The following is a 27,860-nucleotide window of genomic DNA, read 5'->3' on the forward strand; positions in this document are numbered from 1 at the left end:
TCACTCTAGAAACGGCGGTTAGATGCCACGAAGTAGGTGGCAATGCCTTAACTGTATGTGTGTTGCAGGCTGAAGCCTCTTCCATCCTTGTCAAGGGGAGTGCTAACCTTCTCTCCTTTCATACAACACTTAACTCTTTTCTAAATAACACCTACACCCATTTCTTTCCTCGTGTTCTTCCTTTTTCCCTCTTCCCTCTCAGATAAGAGAAACAGTTCTGACTTCTGGCAATTTCCAGATTATCTTTCTTCTCAGTGATGGTATAAAAACAAAGGTTCCTGGTGACACATGATCTGGGTCCTGGTGGAATTGGGGTTCAGAGCCCTCTGGTCATCTTCCTCTAACATTTCCCCCCTCTGGGAGTATGGATCAAAATTCTTTGTTGGGGCACAGCAGGAAGGAGTTCTGGCTTCTGATCAGTCCATACTCCCAGCCTGTGTCTATCTTTCCCTAGTAGGCTAAGGCTCTGGAGAGGTGAGGTTCTGGGACATGTTGGTGAGGTCATCTGTGTATGTATAGAGAGGTCAGGATGGGATTGAAGTGGCATCTGTAACATGATGGCTGAAAAGCATTTTGATATAAAGCAGGGCAAAATATTTAATAAATAGGAACCAAAGGAAAGGATTACAGCAAATGAGAATTGGAAGCCTATTTTAGGCATGTTTCTAGGAGCCTAGGCCTTTAGTAATCTTTGCTTGAGCTTAATAACTACCATGGAGGTGGAACAGAAATATTGTCTGGGAGGATGGTTTCCGAGCGAGGCTTCCTGTCTTACAATGTGATTAGCTAGATCTGCTTGCTTGCTTTCTTAGGGAAGAAAGTTTTATTGTGGAATATATTTAGGTAGAGCCCATTTGTACCAGAGAATAGTCACTATGGAAGACTATTGCCCCAAAGGGCCTGAAAACAAGGAAGTGAAGCAAAGTGAGAGAAACAGGACAAATAGCCCTTCACTGGGCTAGGTGCTGAGAAGTAGGTGAGAAGTTCCCTGAGGCAGCCTGGGACTTGAGTTGTCTGCTGTCCTCCTCATTACTGTTTGCCAGAGAGCAAGGCAAAACCAGGGGGGAGGGATGCTACAGAGATGTCATTAGAAGCACAGAGCATGAGCTGCTGTCAGAGCTCAGGTGTAGACTGGGGACACTGGAGCCATAGATTAGGTTCTAATTGTTTGCCTCCAACATTGGCCACCGCCCACCACCACAGACAGAAACATGACAGAGCTGTACAGTGGACTTGGAGAAGACTGGGGCGCGGGGGTAGGACTGGAAGCGGGGGTGGCAGGGTGGGTATCTGGGCCTGTCTGGAATCCACGGGTGGGGTGGGACTCAGCACCGGGCCACAGTGTCCCGGGCACCTTTGCAGGAGGCTGTGCTGCCCGCACTCTGTCAGTACTGTCAGTCTGGAGTGCTCTGCCTCACTCCCTGAGCGGAGACCCGCCATCGGACAGCTCCAGGGACCAGTGCCCTCCGTGCGGGGTAGGAGCTTGGCTCTGAGACGGACGGCAGAGCAGCGGCCAGCTTAGCCCTGCTCTCGGGTGTGAGGACTGAGCAGGGTGGAGAATCGGAGAAGCGCGGAGCCTCGACTCTCACATGAAGCCTGCTGTCCCGTGGAAAAGACTGGATTCAGCCTTGGGCTTTTCTGCTGTGTCTGGGGTCGTCTTTAAAAGCAATGGCAAAGTCCCCATGTAGGCAGGGAAGCCAAGTCCCCTGGTTTCTGTACTGAGGGTCAGGTCTGGACTCCAGGTCTAGTTCCTGGGGTGCTGGTCCATGGAGACTGCGAGCTGCCTCTTGAAATGTACCCAGAGGACTCTGCTTGCTTCTCTGTCTGCTGAGTCTCGTTGTCTTAGATGTCTTTGGGGCACCTGCTGAAGTATGTTTTGCATGACTAATATGGTGAATTAAACCTAAGTAAACCTTTGGAGGATCTGTTTGAATGGTTCAGTTTCTGCTGTTCGGTCTCGATTTAGTTCCTGACACAAGAAAGATGTGTGTGCTGTTCCTGTAAGTTTGTTGGTAAGTGCCCCACACTACCATTCTCCCCTCCCCCCGCCCACTTCTATCCTATTTTAAAGGTCATAGCAAATTTCCCTCCTCCGTTGTCAACCATAATTTAAAAGTGTTGTTTTCAACACCACCAATTCTACCTCATTTGAATAACATGTTTTGGTTTCATATTTTTAATTGGGTTACTCACAGTACACTCTAGCTTTGGTTTACTTACAGTTTCGAATTGAAACACTTAACCCCAGGCCCTTGTGGGCTCCCCCAGTCCATCACTTTTGTTACTTTCCACCTGGGGCATTGGTGAGTTGGCCTGATTGATTAAATCCCTCTCAAGATTAGAGCCACGGAGGTCTTCATATCAGGGCCTTGAAAGGTTCTGTTTTGAGGGAGCACTTAATGTGACACTAAAGAAAATAGACTTCATTTTTTTTTTCCTGACAAGGGGAAAAATCTCAGAATAATCGTAGACAATAATAATTTATTTCAAGTTATTTCTGTATGCTTAGCATTTTCAGTGAACTTGAAAAAAAATAAAATTTTCAATGAAATTACAAATAGTATTTCTTTTTCCTCCCATAGAGTATATCCAGTTGAAGACTTGAATTTTATTTTTAGTCTCTATTTTGACTTTACTTTTTTGCAAAAAGAGTTATTGCTGGGGCTCAGTGCCTGCATGATGAATTCACTGCTTCCAGTGGCCAGTTCCCTCCACCCCCGCCTCCTTTTCCCCCCCTTTTATTTGATAGCAAAGTGAGAAATTGAGAATGGGGCTGGGGGGGTAGGGAGATAGAAAGAAAGACATCTATAATGCTGCTTCACTGCCCACGAGACACCCCCACCCCCCCACACAAATGGGGACAGGGGGTTGAACCCAGATCATTGCACATGGTAGCATATAGCAGTTGTGCCACCTCTCAGCCTCTGTCTTTTGACCTTTAAGAAAATCACTCACATTCTTTCTATCTCACTATAGTCTTCATAAGCTGGAATAGAACTGCAAGTCCGCCTGCTCATGTCATTAGGACGACTGTACACTGTGCTTTGCCAGAAGCGCGCCTGCTTCTCAAGGAATATGCTATGGAAACAAAGTGGTGATAGCAATATTTCATAAGTTTTTTGGGGGGATTCAGTTCATTTGTACATTGATAATACCGTACATTTGCATAGCTGACTTTTACCAGCATCAGCTCAGTTTGCTCTTATGACTGTCTTGTGCTTTAGACATAACTGGCGGCCCTCCTTCGAGACATGAGAAAGTCAAAGTCTGAATGTCCAGGACGGCTCCCAGACACCAGCAAGGTTGAAGTTTGGATGCATTTCCCCTGACTTATAGTTCATCTTCTTTTCACCCTCCCTGTCACTCAGATAATGTTACACATCTCATAGGTCCACTGAGAAAGATGGCATGTCTCATCCACTTATTTAACAACAGTGGAAACTCACTGTCATCAAAAGGTTATCTCATGTCCAACAACAGATGAGTGGCTGAGCAAGTTGTGCTATGTATGTATGTATATATATATATATGGATACTACTCAGCTATGAAAAACGGTGACTTCACTGTTTTTAGCCGATCTTGGATGGACCTTGAAAAATTTCATGTTAAGTGAAATAAGTCAGAAACAGAAGGATGAATATGAGATGATCTCACTGTCAGGCAGAAGTTGAAAAACAAGATCAGAAAAGAAAACACAAGTAGAACCTGAACTGGAATTGGTGTATTGCACCAAAGTAAAAGACTCTGGGGTGGGTGGGTGGGGAGAATACAGGTCCAAGAAGGATGACAGAGGACCTAGTGGGGGTTGTATTGTTATATGGAAAACTGGGAAATGTTATGCATGTACAAACTATTGTATTTACTGTTGAATGTAAAACATCAATTCCCCAATAAAGAAATTTAAAAAAAAGTCATCTCAGAGCAGTGCCTATGGTAAACTGTTCGACAGTTCACCAAAGAGTTGTTTTTGTCCCGTGAAAGGTACTGAAGGTTAATGCCTTGCTCACTGGTCAGTGGCCCACTCTTGGCAGAAGCTGCTCTGTTGCTTGTTGTGATAAAGCAGTGCGTCTGCGCATCCTTGAAGTTGCGAACTAATTACGACCACTTGCTAATTCCTTTAACAAGTCAGACCAAGCTGTCATTCTAAGAAAGCGATGGAATCGTGCCTGGCCGTTCTCGTTCTCGAAGCCTGCTGCTTCAGGAGCTGCCGCAGAAGGCTCTGCCCTGGGAACCGCAGACCTCTCAGGATGAGGGGCAGCACAGTGCCAGCTGTGCCGGGGCAGTCCTTTACCAGGGAGGCCATGATGAGAGGCCATCCTGGGAGCCAGGGTGCTTCAGAGAAAGGCCACCCCTAGATTAAACATCCATTTCAGACTCTGGGTGGGTAACTGTGGACAAGGAAATAATGTGCTTATCCTTTCTGTTACCACCTCCCCACCATTCTTAGCATGTGGTCTAATCCCTTGCTTCTTAGGGAAACCTCTCAGCGTTAACCTTGACCCTTGGACACAGATGTGCTCTCTGTGACGGTGCGGTGGTCTCTCTGCATAGTCCCTGTGCTCTGGACTCCTTGCTCTGTCTGCCCTGTGTCAGTGACTTGCTCTTTGGTACTCAGCTTCTCCATCAGCATGGAAACGTGCTCAGGGCCATAGAAACAAGGAAGGCCCTTAAAGTTTCCAAATCACCTTAATAATACAGAAGATACGGCGGTCAGGTGGTGACGTACTGGTCAAGCCCACATATCACCATGAGCAAGGTCTACGCTCAAGTCCCCACTCCCCACATGCAGGGGATACTTCATGAGTGGTGAAATAGGTCTGCAGGTGTCTCTCCTCCTCTGTCAACCCCCCCCCCCCATTTCTTTCTGTCCTGTTAAATAAAAATAGACAGAAAAACCCTGAAAAAATGGCCACCAGGAAGGATGGATTTGTAGTGCTGGCATGAGTCCTAGAAATAATCCTGTTGAAAAAAACAAAACAAAAAAAACCAACGTAATTAAATAAATAAACTGAAGATAGCAATAGCCTTCCTACTTACTCCACCTTCAACTCTCTTCAGCTGTATCTTGAGAGTCTGTGGTTTCCTTTCCTTCCATTGACCCCTCTTCAACTTCTCCCAGCAGGGAGTATTACAGGGTTCACCTGACATAGTTAACAGGCCTCCTTCCCTTTTATCAGGTCTTGTCTTGGATGACCTTTTCATGTCCCTACTACAATCAGCTGGACAGTCACTGACCACCAAGGTGATGTGCCCGCCTTCAGCTCTGTCCTCTGAGCCCAGGGTCTAGCTGCCGACCTGCATCTCTAGCACGTCCCCCAGACAGCTCACAGCGGCTTGTTCAGGTCTAACCTTCCAACTCCTGCTTCTGCTTCTACCTGGCCCAACTCTGCAACTTTAGTTTGGCAAGTGACACCACCACCCACTCTCCTTTCTTGATGGTCAGAATCAGCTTTGGTGAGAGGCAAAGTACTGTGGCCTGGGAGGTGGCTCAGTGGCTAAACCCTGGACCTGTAGACTTGAGTTTTCAGTACCCAGTTTCAGTACCCAGCATCATCTATGCCAGAGTTATGCTCTGCTTCTCTCTCTTTCTCTTGTCAATAAGTAGACATAATTTTTACAAACAAACAAACAAAAAAGTCCTTCTAAAAAGGAGTTGGAAAGCTTAATAAATTATAGCTAGCTCTTTCATAAGAAAAATGCATGCAAAAAAAAAGAAAAATGCATGCATTTATCTTTTTTTAAAAGGAAGAATCAGTTCTGATTGATGTTGCCATTAACATTAAATAAATGCATGGATTTCCATAGCAAGAACATGAGCTGAATTAAGAAGGCTTAACTCTTCTGTGTGGCTTTCTGATTTTAATTCGAAAGTGGTTTGGAGAGACTCTTACAAATATCTGTATACTCATCTACCTCTGCTTCCATTAATTGTTGAGAATCACATCAGTATTTTCTATACATTGGTTCGCTAAAAATTGCAGAGAGAAATTTAATTGGTTTCTGGCTCCAAAACATTTGCTTCTTATATGGAAATTGTTAAAAGCAGGCATCTTTGCGAGCCAGAGAGGGGTGTTTTGAACCATTTGATAAGGGGTATCCTCATGAAAAAATTATTTTCCTTTTTATATATATATATAATTTTTATTTATAAAAAGGAAACACTGACAAAAACCATATGATAAGAGGGGTACAACTTCACACAGCTCCCACCACCAGTACTCCGTATCCCATCCCCTCCCCTGATAGCTTTCCTATTCTTTATCCCTCTGGGAGTATGGACCCAGGGTCATTATGGGGAGCAGAAGGTGGAAGGTCTGGCTTCTGTAGTTGCTTCCCTGCTAAACATGGGCATGGACAGGTGGATCCATACTCCCAGCCTGCCTCTCTCTTTCCCTAGTGGGGCAGGGCTCTGGGGAAGCAGAGCTCCAGGATACATTGGTGGGGTTGTCTGTCCAGGAAAGTCCGATTGTCATCATGGTAGCATCTGGAACCTGGTGGCTGAAAAGAGAATTAATATATAAAGTCAAACAAATTGTTGACTAATCATGAACCTAAAGGCTGGAGGGGGGGGGCTTCTCCATTTTGTAGGTAGTTTTTATTTTAGTTTATTTAGCCTATTTTAGTTATATTCCAAAGGGCTCATGTCTATACTAGTTTTTTTTGTTGTTGTTTGTTTGGTTTTTGCTTCTGAGCCTGACATCTGATATGCAGGTGGATCCAAGTTATTATCTGGGGAGATGGTGTCATTGCTGGAAATAGGGCCAGAAAACTGGATCAGGGAAGAGAGTAGCTCCCAAATATGGGAAAGGTGTATAAATATTGTTGACTGTAAACCCCATCGATTTGATCTGGGACCCATATTCAGCTTAAGAGCCTATGTGACCTCTGCATCCCTGTAGGTCTGAGCTCACATTCTGTGGTCATGAGTAGGAAAGTTCCAAGCTGCCCCAATTTTATATTACAGAATTACATGTCGACAGGGGTTTGAATCCACACCATTCCCACCATCAGAGTTCTGAATCTTCAGTCTCCCCACTGCAATCCACCACAGTTCCCTTAAAGTTTTAGACATGGGCCAACCATCTTCTCTGCAACCATCTGTCCACATTTACACAGAGTTGCCCCTTCTTTTTCTGATCCAATCCTTTTTTTTTTCTTCCTCTAAGCCACTCATGATATCATAATTATCTCCAGTGTCCCTCTCCTTTTCTTTCTCTCTCTCTGGGTGCTGATGGAGCTGGAGTGCAGAGCCCTCGTATCTTCCTCCTATCTCTTCTCCCCTGCTGGGAGTCTGGATCAAGGTTGTTTATGGGGAGCAGAAGGTAGGAGTTCCGGCTTCTGTAGCTGCTTCTCCACTGAGCATGGGCGTTGACAGGTAGATCCATACCCCCAGCCTGTTTTTCTCTTTCTCTAGAGGGCCAGAGCTCTGGAGATGTGAGGGTCCAGGAGACATTGGTGAGGTCGTCTGTCAAAGAAGTCGGGGTGGAGTCATGGTAGCATCTGCAGCCTGGTGTCTGGAAGGTGGCCGGACCTGAGGCTGTGGATGTTTCCAGCTGTAGATTCTGTGTCCGGTTCGATCTCTTGTTGTGCACAATTGTTGTATCAAGGAGCGCGACGGTCTGATTCAGGCAGCTACTCCATAAACCACGCCTCCCAGAAGTCCAATTATTTTTTCTTTTAAGACTCGAATTTATAGTCTAATCATTTTTACAAACAGGGCAACACTTCTTATTCTGAGATTCATAATTTATTATTTTCCCCACTGATTCCCTTTCCTGCTTCTTTCAAGTTTGTTTCTGTGAAAAACATTGATTTTTTTTTTTTTTGGGTATGTGTGTGTATCATTAAGTATCCCCAAAGTCTCCCTAAGTCCTGTGTTATAGGTTGAATGTTGGGTGGGATGGGGCAATGCTGTGCATGGTCTGGAAATGACCGGAATGGCCCTTCCTCTTGTGGAACTAGTCTTCCTCCCACCTCACCCCTTCTTTGTTGGGGACTGAAACAGTCCTGCCCCACCATATGATCCTGCACATCTGTCCTTTCTTATATTAGAAAGTGCTAAAGACAGCAAAGGTCATTGGCACTGTAACCCTTTAATTTGTGGTGAGACAGAATCCCTCTGCTGGTTACACGGCTGAGTCTTGGCCACTGAAAGCGTAGACTCAATTGAAGTTCTTGTGTGTCCAGCAGGAGGGACTCAGATGTGTGAGAGCTTCCATGCCAACAACGCTTCAGCAAGTCTGCGAATCATGTGACCCAAATGGGAGAAGCCACACCTGCCAGGGGGTGGGAGAGACCTGTGGAGGCTGTACTGTGGGAAGCAGTTGGGCTGGTTTTCTTGCTGAGTGTGGGATTGAAGAATTGAAGCAGTGTCAGCTCTCTGGGGAAGCAGGACAGGGAGAAGGTTGGGGTGAGGAGGTGGCAGGGTCTTTCAGGTGTTGGTACACTGTGATGGACCTAATCTGGAGGTGAGAATGTCTGCAGACACCAGTCTTCGTGAGAGGAGAAATTGTACCCATCTGGCAACTGTTGTGTGTAAACCATCATCATCAACAACAAATTGAAACAGTTTCTCTAAATGATACCATTCAGCCCAGGTTAGTTATTGATTATCTGGCCTCAGAGAAGAATGCCAGCGTAGATGCATGATACTGTCACTCAGATGCCTCCCTTGGCCTGTATATATGTTTTTATGATGGTGCCTAGCGAAACAGAGAGGAAAGAGGCACCATAGCAGTGATCCCTCATCCATGGAGCCCCTCCAGCACTGTTCATGGTGCTGGGGTCAAACCCAGGTTCTCATCTAATATTTCACTAAAGACTTTGGCAAGGCAAGTACTTTCTGCTTACACCTGGGTAAACCCACTGGCCCACTGGTATCTTTTTGCATTATTTTACACATGTATTCTTTTTTAAATATATATAATGAAAGAGAGAGGTGAGGGTATGAGAGAGAAAGTCAGAGATTGTCTCTGGCACATGCACTACTGGGGACTGAACTCAGGACCTCATGCTTGCAAGACTTGCATTCCTCCACTGTGCCATCCTGGGCGACCACTGGCATTCCTCTTACAGCCACCTGGTGGTTTCTGCCCAGCCTGTGTTTGGAGGATGGGGGGCTTCAAAGAACCCATCTTTTGTAACTTCCTTTTGGAAAATGCTGTGGCCAGGGATATGTTTGAAATGTAGATGGTGCTGGTTGGAAAACCTTGCTCTCATGGAAGAAGGAGCATCTGCTGGGGAGCGCTCACCTGCTCTTACTGCTTTAGCTTTGGTGAGGAATGCCCATGTGTCTTTCGTGGGGAAGGGAATTTTGGTGGCTTCTTGCTTCCCTGCCTGGCTTGGGGCCAGCCTGCTGACCTGTTACCCTCACATGCATCTCATGCACCAGCTGCTTGCAGAACCATCCACTTGGCCAGAGCCAGAGCCAGAGCCAGAGCCAGAGCCAGGGCTGTGACTTCCACTCCTTAACTTTTCAGGCCATTCTGACCAAAATGGGAACAGAGCATGGAATTCATTTTGCTAATTCTAGGGACAACAGTGAGAAGGGGTGTGTGTGTGTGTGTGTGTGTGTGTGTGTGTGTGTGTGTGTGTGTGTGTGTGTGTAGGGAGAGAGAGAGAGCACACGTGTTTTAAGAAGGGGCAAGTCCTGTTGTCCTGGGGGAGGAGGTGACCTGTGTGCTGCTTATTGGGTGCCCGACCCTTCGAGATCTCAGAATTCCAGGTCTGCTGTTACTAAGATGGCTGTGGTGACAAGCTGGCGCCTTTGCTGCCCGGTGGCTCTCCTGGAAGCAGATATGCAGCTCTTCTGCGGCCAGCGTTGGGGACAAAGCCCTGGTAGATTCTGTGGAGACAGAAGCCCATAGACTCCAGGGAAAACTACAGGAGGATTTTGAAGTTATTTTGGTTCTGACAGCCTTACATTGAAGTGAGGCCTAAGTCTTGTCTCTGTGCCACAGCCAGCATCAGTGGTGGTGCCAACCTTGCTACAGAAGGCTCTAAGGACTACAACAATAAAACAACAAGGGCAGCAAAAGGGAATAAATAAATAAAATAAATATATATATAAAAAAAAGAAGGCTCTAAGGGTGTGTGTGGGTACAGGGAATGATGTGAAGTGAATGGAACTAGAAGAGGCTGGGGGGGGGGTTCACACTCTTCCCACACCATGATTCTGTTCTGTACTACAGGCCTTTCATCATTAGAACAGCAGCAGGAAGTAGAAGAGGACTGTCAAAGACCAAGGCCTGATACCCACTTCGATAGCAGATGGAAATAGCGCCTCCTAGTTTTGATTTTCTTTCAGGATAGTGTCTGTCTTCTTTTTTAAATCCCTACCAGTGAGGTTTGTTTCAGCTTATTCTGGGGGTGGAAATAACTAGTTAACTTTTGCATTTAAAATGACAAAGTGCTATTATTTACAAAAATTTCAAGTCTTCTCTAAGAAGGAACTTGACTTGCAGTGAAGCAGGTTAATTGTATTTAAAAAAAAATGTGGGTGGTTACATGTTTCTGAGATTTCCCTGTGATTTCTAAAGGCTTCAGAGATTAAGAAGAAAGCAACTGAACAATTGATCCAGGGAAGCCTGTGCTCCAGTAACTTGGAATATCCAGCACCTTGTAATGTCTCCAGCACAGGGGGTTTAGTATAAGCACTGAACCCCATCATTTGGGGGAGACTGAAGGGAAGAAATGGATGGGAGGGCCATCCTGACACTGGATGGGTGGTATAGACGGGCACTTGTCAGTGTCCAGACCCGGCCAAGGCGTTGCTAGGCACGTCTTCCCTGAAGAAATGTTCTGGATTTACCTTGAGTGACTTCTGGGTCTGGAGGGGCCTTAGGTATAATTGAACCACATAATGACTTCTGTGAACCCCGTCTGTTGGGTTCCTGACTGTACTAAAAGTTCTGTTACTGTGTTAGTACTACGATGAATCTATTAACATTACACATTGAAACATTTTTATTCCACTTAAAAAATTCTCTCGTTCTTTGTATGTTTTGTTTTTATTGCCACCAGGGTTACTGCTGGGGCTCAGTGCCAGCAATATGAATCTACTGCCTTTGAACAGTAGATTTCTTTTCTTTTTTATTTGATAGGACAGAGAGATTTGAGAGGGGAGGGAAGGAGAGAGAGAGAGGAGAGGAGAGAGGAAAGAGGAGGGAGAGAGGGAGAGGGAGAGGGGGAGGGAGAGAAGTGTGTGTATGTGTGTTCAGGTCTGCATCTGCTTCACCATTCATGAAGCTTTCCTCCTTCAGGTGAGATGCAGGGGTTTGAACCTGGGTCCTTGCATATGGTAATGTGTGTGTTCAACTGTTGCACCACTGCCTGCCCCCTTTAATTTCTTTTAAAAGAAATTAAAGCATTCTCGTGAACCCTTAAATATATCGTAGGCTTTTGGCATTGTGCTTACTATTCAGTGGGAAAGTTGACCCTGATTGTGTGCAGACTAGTCCTTGGGTTTTCTTTCTAAAATGTATACCAAAGAAGTGGAATATATGAATGAGACTACTTTTTTTTTTTTTTTTACTTCCAGTCTATTATTCTCAAGTAAAGTCAAGAGACGTCATTGAACATCTTGTGAATGTAAATTTTGGAGGGAATTTTTGTAATAGTTAATGAGTAACTTCTATCTTGAAGTTATCACATTCTTAACTTTCACAAAATAACTTTGTCTTTGAATTTTTCATTAAATTTGAGTTTTCACAGGCTGGGGGTATGGATCCATCAATCAATGCCCATGTCTAGCAGAGAAGCAGTTACAGAAGTCACGCCTCCTGCCTTCTGTGCCCCATGGAGATCTTTGGTCCAGACTCCCAGAGGGATAAAAGAACGGGGAAACATCCAGTGGAGGGAAAGGGATATGGAGCTCTGGTGCTGAGAACTATATGAATTGTATCCTTCTTATCCCATAGTCTTGTCGATCATTACTAAATCATTAATAATAATAATAATAATAATCTGAAAAACACAAAGCAGAACTTGGACTGGAGTTGGTGTGTTGCACCAAAGTAAAAGACTCTGGGGTTGGGGTGGGGGGAGGGCTCAGGTCCTGGAACACGATGGCAGAGGAGGACCTAGAGGGGGTTGAATTGTTATGTGGAAAACTGGGAAATGTTACACATGTGCAAACTGCTGTATTTTACTGTTGACTGTAAACCATTAATTCCCCAGTAAAGGAAAAAATAATTGAGTTTTAAAATTACTCTGACTCCAGTAATCAATATTTTATAGTTTGAGATTTACTATTGAGCATATGTAATAGGAAATATTTTAAGCATGCTTTGATTTTATTTTGCTAATGTGTACATTTTTGTATAATAAGTTATTTTCTGAAATAAACTTTTTATAGGAACATGCACATTTTTTTTCCTGGCTTTGAGAGTTTTTTTTTTTTTTTTAAATAAATGAGTAAAAAACTAAAGATAAAAGGCAATAATCTGTGACTTGGAAATTTCAGAGTGGCCAGGAAAAGCATGCTAAAAATAGAAATCGTGTTTATTTACTCTGTTCCTCCCAGCCTAAAACACAGCCATGCGGTTGCTGGCCTGAGGAAGCTGATGAGGTCGTCAGAGCCTGAGGGGGCCGCTTCCCAGGAACACCCCTCCATTATAGAGTTGAATTAAGAAATCATCCGTTTCACTCCTGAATTCTGTTTCCTTTCTTTGGCAACTCAGATGAATTGTTTTCACATACTGTTACCTGAAAACGAGCTTGGACATGGGGAGGGTTTAGTTTTCAGTTCTGTATCTTCCTCTTTTTTATTTGTGTGTTTAGTATAAGCACTGCCTCATGAAAGAACATTTTGAAATTGTGATCTTTTTAAGGGTGGTAGTTTGGAATTTACTAGTCTGTACTTTTAAGTTTTCCTTTGTCCCGATAGTCTGAGCAGATGACTACTGACTCAGTCACAGCGTCAAAAAAGGGCCTTGGCTGTGCAGTTCTTGCCTATCTATCTGTTTGACTGAGCATTAGCCTGCCACGGCTGACATTTGTATCATGGTTCCTGAGACCCCAGAGAAGTGTGTGGCTTCATGCAAAGCCACAGTGAGCAGAGAGGCAGCCCAGAGATACCAGGGGTGGGACACAGGCATGCTTGATTTGCGGGCTGCTTGAAGTATCTGCCACAGTTCGCACCTCAGTGAGATGCTGATCTATCAACTCGGTAGCAAGCTTTGTGTAGGGCCTGGATGGGGGGGGGGTATAAAAAACTGATTTAGAAGGAGGGACTTATTGCTTAAGTGTGCAAGTTCTTTGGCTTGGGTTTGACTCTAGATAGGGACCACCCATGATTTAGTTTTCCCATCTCTAAAATTGGGCATAAAAGTGGGATTTACTTCACTGGAATTTTTAAAAGTTGAGGTATAATTGACATGTAATGTAACAGGCTGTCGTTGATGCATGACAGGGTTATCTCCTGATCAACTGAAAATAGTGTAAGTCGGAAAACACATTTAATGCAGCAGACGTGCAGAATACCATGAGGAAGCCTGCTCAGGACATGTACATGAACCCATCAGCCTCATCAGGCGGCTGAAGCAACACACCGTTCGTCTTGCGATTAGGTGTTAAACATCTCCTGTAATTTATTGGACCTGGCACTGAAAGTGAAAAATAGAGGGCTTCCAAGTCAAAATTGGACGTATGGTTTCTGCTGAGTACATATACACCATTATGAAGTGGGGAAATGATAAGCCAAGCCATTGTAAATCTGCTTGCAAAATAACTCATTTAATGAATCTTTACTGTATATATATTCTACCTCTAGGATTGTCGCTGGGGCTCGGTGCCTGTGCTATGAATCCACAGCTCCTGGAGGCCATTTTTCCCATTTTGTTGCCCTTGTTGTTGTTGTTGTTGTTAATGTTTTTTTTTTATTGTTGTTGTTGTTGTTTTGCGCAGTGAACCACCAGCTTCTGGGAAGGACAGGTTTTGAAGCTGAAAGCTCTGTTTGTCTGTCTCAGAGTCCACAGGCAGAGCCACTACTCCAGCCTGGCAGTATGCTTTATTGTTACTGTTATTGTTGGTATTGCTATTGTTGGATAGAACAGAGAAAAGTGGAGAGAGGAGGGGAAGACAGAGAGGGGGAAAGACAGACACCTGCAGACCTGCTTCACCGCTTGTGAAGTGACGCCCATGCAGGTGGGGAGCCGGGGGCTCGAACTGGGATCCTTATGCGGGTCCTTCTGCTTTGCACCATGTGCGCTTAACCCGCTGTGCTACCGCCTGGCCCCTGAGTCTTCACAATATTTTTATCCTAATGACATCTGGTTCCAATATGTTCTTCCAAATAATGATTATGGAGATAGAAGTAAAACCTGATTTTGTCGGCTGATTGGGCATTTTCTGTCTGGCACGCCTGTTGTATAATGAACTCTCCTCGGAGTATTATCTTCTTCTTTTCGACTTTTTATTTTGGAACATAGACACAGTGAATGGCAAGGTGAACTTTTGTGCACATCACGCCTCTTCAATCCTTGTCAGTCCTGACCAACATTCTTTTCTCCATGCCTCTACCCTATCAGTCCCTGCTGTGCAGATGTCCCCTCAGGCTAGTGCCAGTTCCCACGAGAGTTGGGACATTCTCGGAGCGCCTGTTCTGCCATGTTGTCCCTTCAGGCTAGTGCCAGTTCCCGCGAGAGTTGGGACATTCTCGGAGCGCCTGTTCTGCCATGTTGTCCCTTCAGGCTAGTGCCAGTTCCCGCGAGAGTTGGGACATTCTCGGAGCGCCTGTTCTGCCATGTTGTTCCTTCAGGCTAGTGCCAGTTCCCGCGAGAGTTAACACGATATTCTCGAAGTGCCCTTCCCAACCAATCCTGTCCTGGCTCCTCACTCCCGGGTTTTGCCCTATAAAGCCCTTCTTCTTCTGCCCCTCTCTCCCTTGCCCACTTTCACTTTGGTGATCAGACGCAGGGAAGATTGGCTACCTCCACGCGGCCCGAACCACTGCGCTCTCCCCAGCTCTGAGGTGTCCGCGCTAATCAAAAACTGTGTTCCCTCTCCACTCCGGATCTCCCCTCTCTCTCTCTCTCTCTCTCTCTCTCTCCCCCCTCTGTGTCGCAGTCCACAAGTCCCCATCCTGCACTATTATAACTTGTTTTCAGTTGCCACCAGTTACTGCTAGGGCTTAGTGCCTGCCCGCACAATGGATCCACCACTCACAGCAGCCATTTTTTCTTTCTTTTATTTGACAGGAAAGAGAGAAGTTGAGAGAAGAGGTGGAGGCAGAGAGGAAAAGGGAGAGAGAGAGAGACCTGAAACACAGCTGCATGGCTCATAAATCGTCCCCCTGCAGGTGGGGGGCTGGGGCCTTGAACATGGTAATTTGTGCTCTCAGCTGCATGACCCCATCCTGTATTATTTTTAAACCAACCTCAGACATCATATTATCCATAAACATATCTATACAAGTCATAATATATTTTACCTAACAGCTGATAATACTTTCTTAAATCATTGAATATCCAGTCAGTTTCCAGATACTGTTATTTTTAAAGAAAACTATACTTCTAAAAAAATGTATATATGTAATCTTTTTGATTTATATGTGTGGATTTTTAAATTTTATTTAGGGTCCAGATTAGATCCCACATATTGCAGTTTATTGATGTGTCCTAAAGGCTATCAATGTCAGCCAGTCGTTGTTTGTGGTCAAGGGGACATAGAATTGCAGGGTGAGCTGAGTGCTATTAGCAGCCAACACTCAGAGCGGTTGGAGAATTTGGGTAGAGTACCAAGGGAATTTATTGCTTAGTGGAGAACTCTAGGCAAAGAGAACATTAAGAGTAAAGTCCCAAGCATGGCAGAGTTCTGCATGTTTGATGGAATTCTAGCCATTGGCAGGCTTGAGGGCAGATGTCAACCTCGGAGCTGTTGGGATTGAAGTCTTGACTCAGGTTGTGGTTTATGATCCATTTCTTATTTTGGGCCTAGAAATAGCTTGTTTATTCAAAGGAAGAAATTAATAAAATTGCAAAGAAACCTTAGAATGGTTTCTGATGCAAGAACCATTGGAAATATATAGAGTACAGACCTAACATTAATTCTCTGATAATGCCTGAATTAGAAACGTATGGTGGTGATGAGTTTTGTGGCATCTCAATTAGCTAGATATTTGGAACGAAGTATGTTTTCACGTGCTGTTTCTCCTCTTATTGTAAAAGTAGAATTAATGTACACACGTGACCATGCGTGAAGACCCAAATTGAAGCTCTTGGTCCCCACCTGTAGGGCGGGGAGGCTTCATGAGCTGTAGAGTAGTGCTACAAATATCTCTCTTCATCTGTCTTTCACCCTTTGTGGAAAAAGAAAAAGGAAAAAAAAATGGCTACAGGGAGTGGTGGCGTTGTACAGGTGCTGACTCCCAGTGACGATTCTGGTGGCAGTAAAAAGTAAATGTAGTGTGTGGTGACATCTTAGAAGGCAGACCGCACTGATCACTGAGTCCTAGAGTAATCTGGAAAGACTTGTGTGGCCCCTGCTGAACGTGGATAAAATTAGTAGTAGGTGGCCAGATGGAGAGAGAAGTATTTTTATGTATGTCAACACATGCCATCCATGTCGATGTTCTTGGACTGAGTTCTGAAGTAACGTAAAGTACACACTCTCAGCATGGAGGGTTTTGCTGTTTATGATCAGCAAGGATGTGAGTTTGAATTTAGACACCACTATTTGCTTCTTCTTGGGCAAGTTACATAATTTTTCTATGCTGTAGCTTCTTCATCTGTGGGAAGGGAATAATAATAGAACTTTCTTTAGAAGACTACTGTGCTGATTTAATGAGAATGGGTTTGGCACCCTAAGCATTCAGTGACTTGTAGACATTATTATTCCTATTCTGTTACATCGTATTATCTTTCAGGAACACTAAGTTAGGCAAATGACTAATGAAGGGAATTAGGGAAAAAAAGAATCACGTGTCTTAGGCTGAAACCTGCACGCTACATTCAGTTGTGCCTCTTTGAGGTTTTGTCCTTTCTATCTATCGTCTATTAGCAGTTTGATAGTTCTTGGGAATCCCTTTCCCATTTTTTAAAAAAGGACACATATACTAAAAGTCAGTTGTGTATTTCCTGGCAACAAACAAACAAACAAAAACTTTTATGGGTTAAATGTTATCTTTCAATAATTAGGAAATGCCAATTTCAGGTGGCTTCTTTCCTTTTTTTGGGGGGAGGGGGTGGAGTGGCGTGGTCTGATTGGTCCCATTGTCTTCCCATTTACCAACCTTGTGCCCACACCTTCTCCTTGCTTTGGAGTTACCCAGATGACTTGTCCATGTCCTGCACAGAACCAGAGTTTCCAGGTGGACTATGTCAAGTCCTCTCCCTCCTCAGCTGCCTCACACATCAGTCCTCTCCTCTGCTGTGGACTCAGCTTCACTCCTGACATTTCTTCCATGCTCTCTCTGCCTCTTCCCTGTGGCCAGTGGCCAGTCTGTTTGCCTCTTTTGCAGGCAAACAACTAGAAGAATTGTCTGTGCTCATTGCCTCCAGTTCCTTGCCCCCCCCTCCAATCCAGTCAACTCCTGTTCTTATCCTCACTCCTGCTCACCAGAGCTGTTCTTTCCATAGTTACCAGCAGCTTCCTGTGCACACCACTGACGCTCTGAAACCCGTTGGTGCGTCCTCAGGTTCCCCCTTTTCCTGCCCCCACCAAGTTTTCCACATGCTCTGTCATTCCTTCTATCAGTGCATTCCCTTCACCTGTGTCCTGGGCTCCCTCTTCTCCCAGCTTTCTTCCTGTCTCCTTCATGAGCTGCTTAAGTCCCACTTGCTGAGTCCGCCTCTTCACTTGGACCTCCCCATGTTGTAGTGATCTCGGTCCTTTCTCTACCTGTTGTTTCCACCGCCTTCAGTCGCACCTTGTCTCATGGCTTTATGTGTCATGCATATGCCCGCCACTGCCAAGATGCTGTCTCTACCCAGAATCTCTTCTGTACTCCTAACCCATCATCATCTCTCCGCCCGCCAGAAGTGTGACTTCACAGCACTTTTCCAGTTCTCCTGACCCACCTCGCCTCTTCCTTAGCTCAGTCTGAAGACGGTCTTCTAGCTGTTTCAGGCCTTAGAGTCTCTTTGTCGCTCACATCCCACATCTAATGTGACAGCAGCTCCGTTTGTATTTATCTCAAAATACTTCTAACATCTGAGTGAAAGATGAACATATTATCTCCATAAGATCCATAGGCACAACTCTCATTTGATCCCAGGTCTCTTAAATCCCAAAGTCCTAACTATAATTTTGCATTGATAAATCTTTTATTTCATATTTGTGTAATCTTTAAAAATGTCATAGTATAATGGGATGGCAGGGTAATCATCCAGAACTAAAAAGCAGAGAAAGAATACTCCTAACTATCTTGAGAGTTTACTTTTCTCCCTAGCTCTAGGGGAAGAACACATCTATTAGACTATAATTTCTTTTGAGTCATCCTAGGTCTTCAAAAAAACAACAGTTTAGAACCCTCTCTTCCCACTAGCAACCTATCAGCTTCACTTACAACTTTTCAAATTATTTTAATTTGTTTATTGGATAGAGACAACCAGAAATTGAGAGAAAGGGGGGGATAGAGAGAGAGAGAGACAGAGAGACACTTGCAACACTGCTTCACTACTTGCAAAACTTTCCCCGTGCAGGTGGGGATTGGAGGCTTGAACCCAGGTACTTGCACTGAGCCAGGGGTACCGCGACCAAGTCCCTCAGCTTCATTTTTGTTATTTGTTGGTGCTGGGCTTCCAGTGCTCATGTGGTTGTGATGTGAATGGATAAGATGAAACCCAGACTGTCTCCAGTGACTGCTTGGTGTATCTTGTGATCAATTTTCGTATAAAGTGGGAACTGACGTGTTTATCCCTTTGTTTTCATAAATAGCACATGAATGCCATGCTTCGTAGACAGTCTGCCCAGTGCTTTAGTGCAGTAATTAAATTAATTTTGTTTGAGGATATTTGATTTGGTTTCTAATCTATGGTAGTACCTTGTCAATTTTTAAAATAGCTGTATTGTGTTTCAAAATTGCATTGCAATTGTGAGTGTCAATATTTGTGATTTACTTCAACTTAGAAGCATAGCAGACATGGAAGGACTCACATAAGTAGGTAAAATGTTTACTTTTGTTATTGAAGTGCTTGGATATTACTGTACCCATCAAAACAAAAAACAGTTCAGTAAATATTAAAAGGCCTACCTGATACTGTTTAGGAATTATTACTTTTTAGTGGTTTCACATTTGTGTAATAGCTATTGTTTTTAATTTTATTTTTGTCTCCAGGATGATCACTGGGGCTCAGTGCCAGCACTATGAATCCACTGCTCCTGGAAGCCATTTTCCCCATTTTTTTTTTTTTGCCCTTGTTGCACTTGTTGTAGTTGTTACTGTTTTCATAGCTATTGTTGTTGGATAGGACAGAGAGAAATGGAGAGAGGCGGGGAAGACAGGGAAAGAAAGACAGACACCTGCAGACCTGCTTCACCACCTGTGAAGAGACCCCCCTGCAGGTGGAGAGCCGGGGGCTCGAACCAGGATCCTTACGCCGCCGGTCCTTGCACTTTGCGCCATGTGCGCTTAACCCGCAGCGCTACTGCCCAGCTCTGTTTTTAATATATATTTGTAGGACAGAGAAATGGGGGGAGACAGAGACCTGCAGCACTGCTTCACTACTTGTGGAGCTTCCTCCCTGCTGATGGGGAGTGGTTTTATTCTTCAGCATTGCATTCTATAGATTTGAGATCATTAATCTCTAGTTCACCTCCCCACCCCCCGGAGTCCTGTCAGCTTACTCCACCATTTTCTTTGAAGGGAACTGAGACCTGCTCAGTTGTGCAAGGTAGTGAGCAGCATTTCTCACAAAGCCAAAAATAGCTTTGTGGGCTGTTGACTGTGAGGCCAGCTGTTTTCTACTGCATTTGCTGTCTTTGAGTTGTTCCTTTCTTTGCTTCATAAAAGATTAAGACACAGTGCTGAATAACTCTTGATACCTAGGTAGAGCTACACAGATAGTCCTCCTCACCAAACCACTCCAAGCATCCAAACAAACAAAACCTTTCTTGCGGTGCTTATGCTGCAATATGGTTTGCTGCCACCAGCTGCCTGGGCTCATTGTTCCCCAGCTCCTGTCACCCAGCACTTGGGCCTTTACAATAACTTGCTTCCCTTCTTCTTGCTCTTTTCTTCTTCCAAATCCTTTGTCAAAGTTTCCAGATTGATACTCATTTAGCATTACTGTGTACAGATTTTCACTCAACAATTCTGAGGTGTCTGTCTTTTGTTATTAGGCTGGAGATAGAAATGTTTTCTAAATTGCATCCTAAGATGTTTCTGGAATCCTGTTATGATGAATAAACAAATGAACATCTTAATGGCTTACTACTTCTGTTACATATAATATATATATATGTGTGTGTGTATATATATATTTATATATATTCTGAATAACACCATTTAAAAGTTGACTGCAAGGAAAACAGGTGTCCAAATTTGGTGAAGGATTTAGAAAATGTGAAGTGACCCCATTTGGAGAAGGGAAATCAAATTAAAGAATGTGAATATATGAATAGGTATATGCAACTTAATTCTAATGAAGTCATGCTTACGTCAGTGTATTGTTAAAAAGAAAAACATAACTTGGTGATATTGAATAGAATGTGATACTGGATTTAGAATTCATGACTTTGTGGATGTAAAAAGAAATCTGCCTATAATTTTTTCCCCACAATTAAAAAAAAAAAAGGGAGTCAGGCGGTAGCACAGCAGGTTAAGTGCAGGTGGCGCTAAGTGCAAGGACCTGCATAAGGATCCCGGTTCAAGCCCCCGGCTCCCCACCTGCAGGGGAGTCACTTCACAGGCGGTGAAGCAGGTCTGCAGGTGTCTGTCTTTCTCTCCCCCTCTCTGTCTTCCCTTCCTCTCTCCATTTCTCTCTGTCCTATCCAACAACAACAACATCAATAATAATAACTACAACAATAAAATAAGGGCAACAAAAGGGAATAAATAAAGAAAAAAAGAAAAAGACTCTCATTGTAGATATATAGCAACTATAGCATCGATGAAATACCCTCCATATAGTGTTTTTTTGGGTTTGTTTTTTGTTTTTTTTTTTTTTTGGTGTTTTCTTCAGCACCCTAACATGTGACTTACCAGAACCCTTTGTTAACGGGGACCTAGCAACCATGGTTTCTATTGATATGGTGTTTTAAGTCTGGGAGCTACAAAGTACAGTTTGGTCATATTTCATCAGTGTTCATCTTTTTTTTTTTGTTTAATGTGGAACTTTTGGTGTATGCTGTTACTTATGAGAAATTGTTTTCATTGATTATTGGATAGTAAATTTAGAAAATTAGATGATAGATCTTGGTATAGTCTATATTGTTTTTAATTTTATTATCTTTATTTATTGGATAGAGAAAGCCAGAAATCAAGAGGGAAGGGGGCTGTAGAGAGGAAGAGAGACAGAGAGACACCTGCAGCCCTGCTTCATCCCCTGCAAAGCTTTCCCCCTGCAGGTGGGACTGGGGGCTCGAACCCAGGTCCTTGTACACTGTAATGTGCGCGCTTAACCAGGGGTGCCACCACTCGGCCCTTATATGTATTTTTTAAATGTATTTTTAGAGAGAGGAGGGAAAGAAAGAGTGAAGTTACTTGAGCACTGTTTAGCTCTGGCATAAGAAGATGCTAGGGGCTTAATTCCAGATCCTCCCTCCGAGGCCTCAGCCAAACAAATTGGTGGTCTGCTAGATTGAACTAACTCCCCAACCCGTATCTGTTTTCATGGTAAATATTAAGTGCATTGTGTACAGAGAGAAATGATGTGGTACAGTGAGAGGCAGAATTACAGAGACGCACACTAACTCATTTTTTTTGGATATAGCCCTTAAATTTACCCAACAGTAAGACTGGCATGCTGAAGGCTGGGAGATGGCTGGCCTGGCAGAGTGCACATGTTGGCATATGGAAGGACCCAGGTTCGAGCCCGTCGTCTCTGCCTGCAGGAAGAACACTTGAGGATTAGTAGAGTGGTGCTGCAGTGTCTCTCCTCTCTGTCTTTGACCCCTTCTCTCTCTTCCTCTGCTGGGAGTGGTGGAAGTGTGCAGGCACTGAGCCCCAAACATAGCCTAACTATGCTGAATGCTGCTCTGAGCTTATAAATGAAAATACAAGAATGCTTCCAGAATTGTTTAAATGTGAATTTTGAAGTATTTATTTCTTTTATCTCACACTGGTCCACTTTTGCTGGACTAGAATGTGTATCTGTATATTTTAAAATAGGGTTTGGTGAATAAACATTTTAATGAAGTTATACTGTAGCAGAAATGAAGGTTGACAACTATGGAGTTTGTTAGAGAGAGTCTTCCTGTTACAAGATTTAGAAGATGTGTGTGGTTTAAAGATGTATAGATCAAGTCATAAAATACCACTTAACATTGAAAAACAGGACTTTCAGTTTAGGAGAACAAAGATTTTATCTGCTTATAAATCTGCATTAGTGGCTGTTCCAGCACACTAATCAAAAAACTTATTTATAAGGTGTAAAGAAAAATTAACATAAAGCAAGCGGTGCAGAAGTTCATGAAAATTCTCTTTGAGGTCAGTGCTTTTGGTGTAAGGCCTGGGTGTTGCTTAAAGTTTCGTGGCAATGAAGTTTTTCTCACCTTGCTTTTTTTAATTTTGAAGGTGAGAATTCTAAGTGCTTATAGTAATATTTACTATAAATATAGTGATATTTAACCAATGTATGACATAGAGTCAATGTGGATTTGCTGTTCCAGTCCCTGTAGTTTTTTTCTTATTTTGTTTTTGCATTTAAAGCCATTTTTAAGTTTATGATTAATAGTAGTTTAGGAGACTGTAAGATTAGTGTAGTTTCATATCACACCCACCCACCAAGTGGCTCCACCCCCCAACAATAACAACCAGGTTCTCACAAAGTCTTAAAAACTGTTTGCTTTTATTTATTTTTTCTTTTCGAGTTCATATCAATCAGATCTCTAGAGTCCACATATGAGTAAAACCATCTGGTATTTGTATTTCTTTATTATCATCATTATTATTTTTTAGACTTTCTTTTTTTCTTTTTTTTTAATTTTTTTTTTTTTTTAACACCAGAGCACTGCTCAGCTCAGGCTTATGGTGGTGCTGGGGATTGAACCTGGGACTTCAGAGCCTCAGGCATGACAGTCTCTTTGCATAACCATTATGCTATCTACCCCCACCCTGGTATTTGTATTTCATCTTTACTTATTTCTCCTTCTCTCTCTCTCTCTCTTTTTGCCTCCAGGGTTATCACTGGGGTTTGGCGCCTGCACTACGAATCCACCGCTCCTGGAGGCCATTTTTTCCCCCTTTTGTTGCCTTTGTTGTTTATCGGTGGTGGTGTTGTTACTTATTGTTGTCATTGTTGTTGGATAGGACAGAGAGAAATTGAGAGAGGAGGGGAAGACAGAGAAGGGGAGAGAAAGATAGACACCTGCAGACCTGCTTCACCGCCTGTGAAGCGACTCCTCTGCAGGTGGGGAGCCGGGGCTCGAACCGGGACTCTTACGCCGGTCCCTGCGCTTTGCGCTTAACCCGCTGTGCTACCGCCCGGCCCTTCTTTACTTATTTCTCTAAGCTTAATTATCTCCAGTTCCATCCATGTTGTTTCAAAGGATACAATATCATCCGTTTTGATTGCAGAGTAGTATTCCATGGAGTATATAAGCCAGAGTGGAAGCAATAACCTAAATGCTCACGGGCAGATGAGTGCATAGAGAATTATGGCATATCTACTCCATAGAAAACTATTCTACTGACTGGATAGAGAATTATGGCATATCTACTCCATAGAAAACTATTCTACTGACTGCATAGAGAATTATGGCATATCTGCTCCACAGAAAACTATTCTACTGACTGGATAGAGAATTACGGCATATCTGCTCCACAGAAAACTATTCTACAGTTTGTGTCTGCTTCTAGGGTTATCGATGGGGCTTGGTGCTGGTACTACAAATCCACTGCCCCTGGAGGCCATTTTTCTATTTTTTATTGGATAGGACAGAGTGAAATTGAGAAGGAAATGAGAAATAGAGAGGGAGAAAGATAGACACCTGAGACCTCCCTTGCCACTGGTGAAGCATCCCCCCTGCAGAGCCGGGGCCTGGCCTGAGTCTTCTCACTTAATACTATGTTTACTTAGTTGAGTGCAGGACCACGCGCCTCCTCAACAGTTTTTCAGTATGTTCCTATAAAGGCTTTAAATCTTAGATGTTTTGTGTTTTGATTTAGGGGAAAGATTTTCTCTCTCCTTCCTCGTTCCTTCCTTCCTTCCTTCCTTCCTTCCTCCCTCACTCCCTCCTTCCCTCCCTCCCTCCCTTCTTTCCTTCCCTTTTAATCTTCTTTGTAGAATATAATCTACTTGAATACCATAGCGCCTGAATTAACAGAGGTACAATTGATTCACCATAGTAACCTGTGGTACTGGATCACAGACAGAGATTTTTGAGGAAGGATGAGGATATGAGGAATATGGAATATAATATTATCCAGCTTTTAAAAACGACAAATAACCTTTCTTTTAAATTTAAATCTAGTCGTTCCTCACTTGTTTTGATAAAAAACTTCAGTGTTCTTGGGATGCATTGGATTGACCTTCCCGTGGTGCATCCCGTGAGTACCCATTCATTGGGGAAACTGACGATCCTTCCTAGCCGACTGAATCCACATGGATCCCAGTCACTTTCAAAGCCAGCAACAAGCAGCTCCTGACAGCTTTCAACCTGATGCTGTTGATTGGCTATGGAAGAAGGGCAAACGCTAGAAGAAGAAGTGTTCTTGTTGGCTGTAGATTCTGCTGAAGCAGCTGATATTCATAGTGAACTAATCTATGCATCTTCTAAAAGCATCTTCCCTGAAGCCTTGAAGGAGGCAGATAAGCAAATAGCCCCATGGGTGCAGAAATGGTCAGGAGGGAACTCTTTCTAATGGAAAAACATAATCAGTATCTTGGCATTTGAATTTGCCCAAACTCCAGGAATAATTCACGCCTGAGAGTTTGCTGCATGTCAGAAAGGATCATCTAAGCCCAGAAAGTCAGGAGTCAGCCGCATTGTGGCATCACACTCCCAGGCTTCCTAGAACTCTGTCAGTCTTGTTATTTAGAGGAAAAAATTGAGACAGTTAATGATGAGTATTTGCAATTATTTTCACAGATTATTTAAGTTTTAAATATGCTATCAACAGATATTTGAAACTAAAGTAAAGTTAGTTAAATACTTTCTTTTTTTCTCTTTGGTATTCAGGGCTGTATGGTCAGCTGTGTCTTAGGGTCTCTTCTGTTTGTTTGTGGTCAGACATTTATCTCTGTGTGTCAAACTGGACCTTAAATGACTAAGGCACAACTCCCATGCACTTCAGTCTCCCCACCCCTCCCCTCTTGCCTGTGTCCTTTGTCTTATGAGCCCCTTGGAGACTCAGAGTTTCCTTAGTAGGTTGCCTGGCAGAGACTGCGGAATGAGATAGCTATGCTATAAAAGGCTCTTCCTTCCCTGGTCCAGCCTTTTCCGGGTACTTAGCTCGTTTCTGTTCTTTACAGTCCGGATGTGCATAGGATACAGTCCCATGTTGTTAAGGACATACATCCTCTGTGCCATCTGGACTCAGGTCTGAAGGGCCATTTTGTTTTTATGGCCTGACTGAATCCCCAGCCAATAAATTGTAAGAAATACATTTATATTCAATATATTTGGTTTCCTATAACTAGGTATTAGCTGATGCAGAGTTCTAGGTTTTGTTTGGGGGCTTAAATAGATTGTTCTGGTTACTTGTAGCTTTATACATAACATGCTACCTCATGGAATAGAATCGTAATCGTTACAATTGTGGCTTCTTTTTAAAAAATTTTTTATTTATAAAAAGGAAACATTGACTAAACCATAGGATAAGAGGGGTACAGCTCCACAGAATCCCCACCACCAGAACTCTGTATCCCACCCCCTCCCCTGATAACTTTCCTATTCTCTATCCCTCTGGGAGTATGGACCCAAGGTCATTGTGGGATGCAGAAGGTAGAAGGTCTGGCTTCTGTAATTGCTTCCCCGCTGAACATGGGTGTTGACTGGTCAATCCATACTCCCAGTCTGCCTCTCTCTTTCCCTAGTGGGGCAGGGCTCTGGGGAATCGGAGCTCCAGGACACATTGGTGGGGTTGTCTGTCCAGGGAAGTCTGGTTGGCATCATGCTGGCATCTGGAACCTGGTGGCTAAAAAGAGAGTTGATATACAAAGCCAAACAAGTTGTTGACCAATCATGGACCTAAAGGCTCTGGACTAGTGCAGATGAAGAGAAGGGGGGCCTTCCATTTTGTAGATAGCTAGTGGGCATATTTTAGTTATATTCCAAAGGGCCTGTGGCTATACTAGTGTTTTTTTTTTTTTTTTTTTTTGCCTGAGCTTAAAATCTGATATGCAGGTGGATCCTAATTATTGTCTGGGGAGATGATGTCATGGCTGGAAAAAGGACCAGAAAGCTGGATCAGGGAGGAGAGTAGCTCCCAAATTTGGGAAAGGGGTATAAATATTGTTGACTATGAACCCCTCGATTTGATGTGATCTGGGGTCCATATTCAGCTTAGGAGCCTATGTGACCTCTGCATCCCTGTAGATCTGAGCTCACATTCTGTGGTCATGAGTAGGAACGTTCCAAGCTGCCCCAGTATCAGGACCCATCTTCCTCAGGTGTAGCATAGAGTATGTTGTCCAGCCTCCCTTCGGAGGATGGAACATTCTCTACCATTGTTGATCCAAGTTGAGGGCAAAGTCCTATGGGGGCCCACAGAGGGGTCTATTGTGTTGTTCCTGATAGTGTATGGATCTCCACTGGGAAGACTCGAATGACAGTGTGATTCATACAGCTGAGCCTGGTGGAATCACTTCCATAGTGGTTTCTTTCACTCATGTTGAATATCTATATGTGGATGGTGGGAAGGCTGAGCTCAGCCAAATTCCTACCAGCAGACTTTCCAATGTGGTAGCTTCCCAGAGTGAAACCTCCAGGAGGAACAGATATAAATGTGTGATCCTTCTGGACCTTGTCGCTTACGTCACACTGAGTCGCTGCTACACAGTAAACCACAGGGCAGCTCAGATTCTTGGACAGGGTAGTGAACCTCCCTTCTTGATGGAGGAGGAGTAAGGACACATTAAGCATGAAGGACCTTGTAGTGATCATCTTTGAAACTTAAACAAAAAAGGGAAGCTGTCTTGATCTTTTGAGTCCATAATGTCAAGTTTATGTTTTCTTAAGTGAACCATTCAACTCTCTCATAATTTGGAATTTAAATATTATAGAGATTTAAATATTATAGGCATATACATGTGTGTGTGCGTGTGTTACTACCTGACTTTTAATATAGCTTTTGTTTAATTGCAGAATCAAAGGACAACTACTCAGTATAGTGCTTGTTTGTACCCTTAATCTGAGGACTTAAAATTAAGACTCTAAAATTGTGCTCAGACTATCACAAGGAAGGACAAATTGTCACCATGAACTTTATAGTCAAAGCACTTAAACCAAGAAGGTGAAAGAAACGTTAAAGCAATGAAGCAATGAAAGGTGTGTGTGTGTGTGTGTGTGTGTGTGTGTGTGTGTGTGTGTGTGTGTGTGTATGTGTGTGTGTGTGTGTAGAGTTCTTTTAGATACCATATGAAAACACCTGTTCTTACTGATCGCTATACTGATTCCACGTAATGTTCTACAAAGTGATACACCTTGAGATTCTAGCCGTGGCTCCGTATTGCCTCACTCTCAGGTGGAGTAGGACAGGTTCATGTTCTCCAGAGAATGGAATTGTTGTGACCCTTTCTGTGTTGGGTTCAGAGGC

The 27,860-nt window shown here is 43.6% G+C and overlaps 1 protein-coding gene and 1 non-coding gene across 6 annotated transcripts in view; one reads left to right on the forward strand and one right to left on the reverse strand.

Annotated features, from left to right (window-relative positions):
- Window positions 1-27,860, forward strand: part of PLCL2 (phospholipase C like 2) — a 253,669-nt gene that overhangs the window by 18,499 nt on the left and 207,310 nt on the right. The gene's annotated exons all lie outside the window — the stretch shown is intronic.
- LOC132535347 (U6atac minor spliceosomal RNA) lies at window positions 7-129 on the reverse strand. The gene has a single exon (XR_009547135.1). It is a non-coding gene; the product is annotated as a U6atac minor spliceosomal RNA (small nuclear RNA).

This window comes from Erinaceus europaeus, chromosome 21 (genome assembly GCF_950295315.1).
Source record: "Erinaceus europaeus chromosome 21, mEriEur2.1, whole genome shotgun sequence".
Taxonomy (NCBI): domain Eukaryota; kingdom Metazoa; phylum Chordata; class Mammalia; order Eulipotyphla; family Erinaceidae; genus Erinaceus; species Erinaceus europaeus.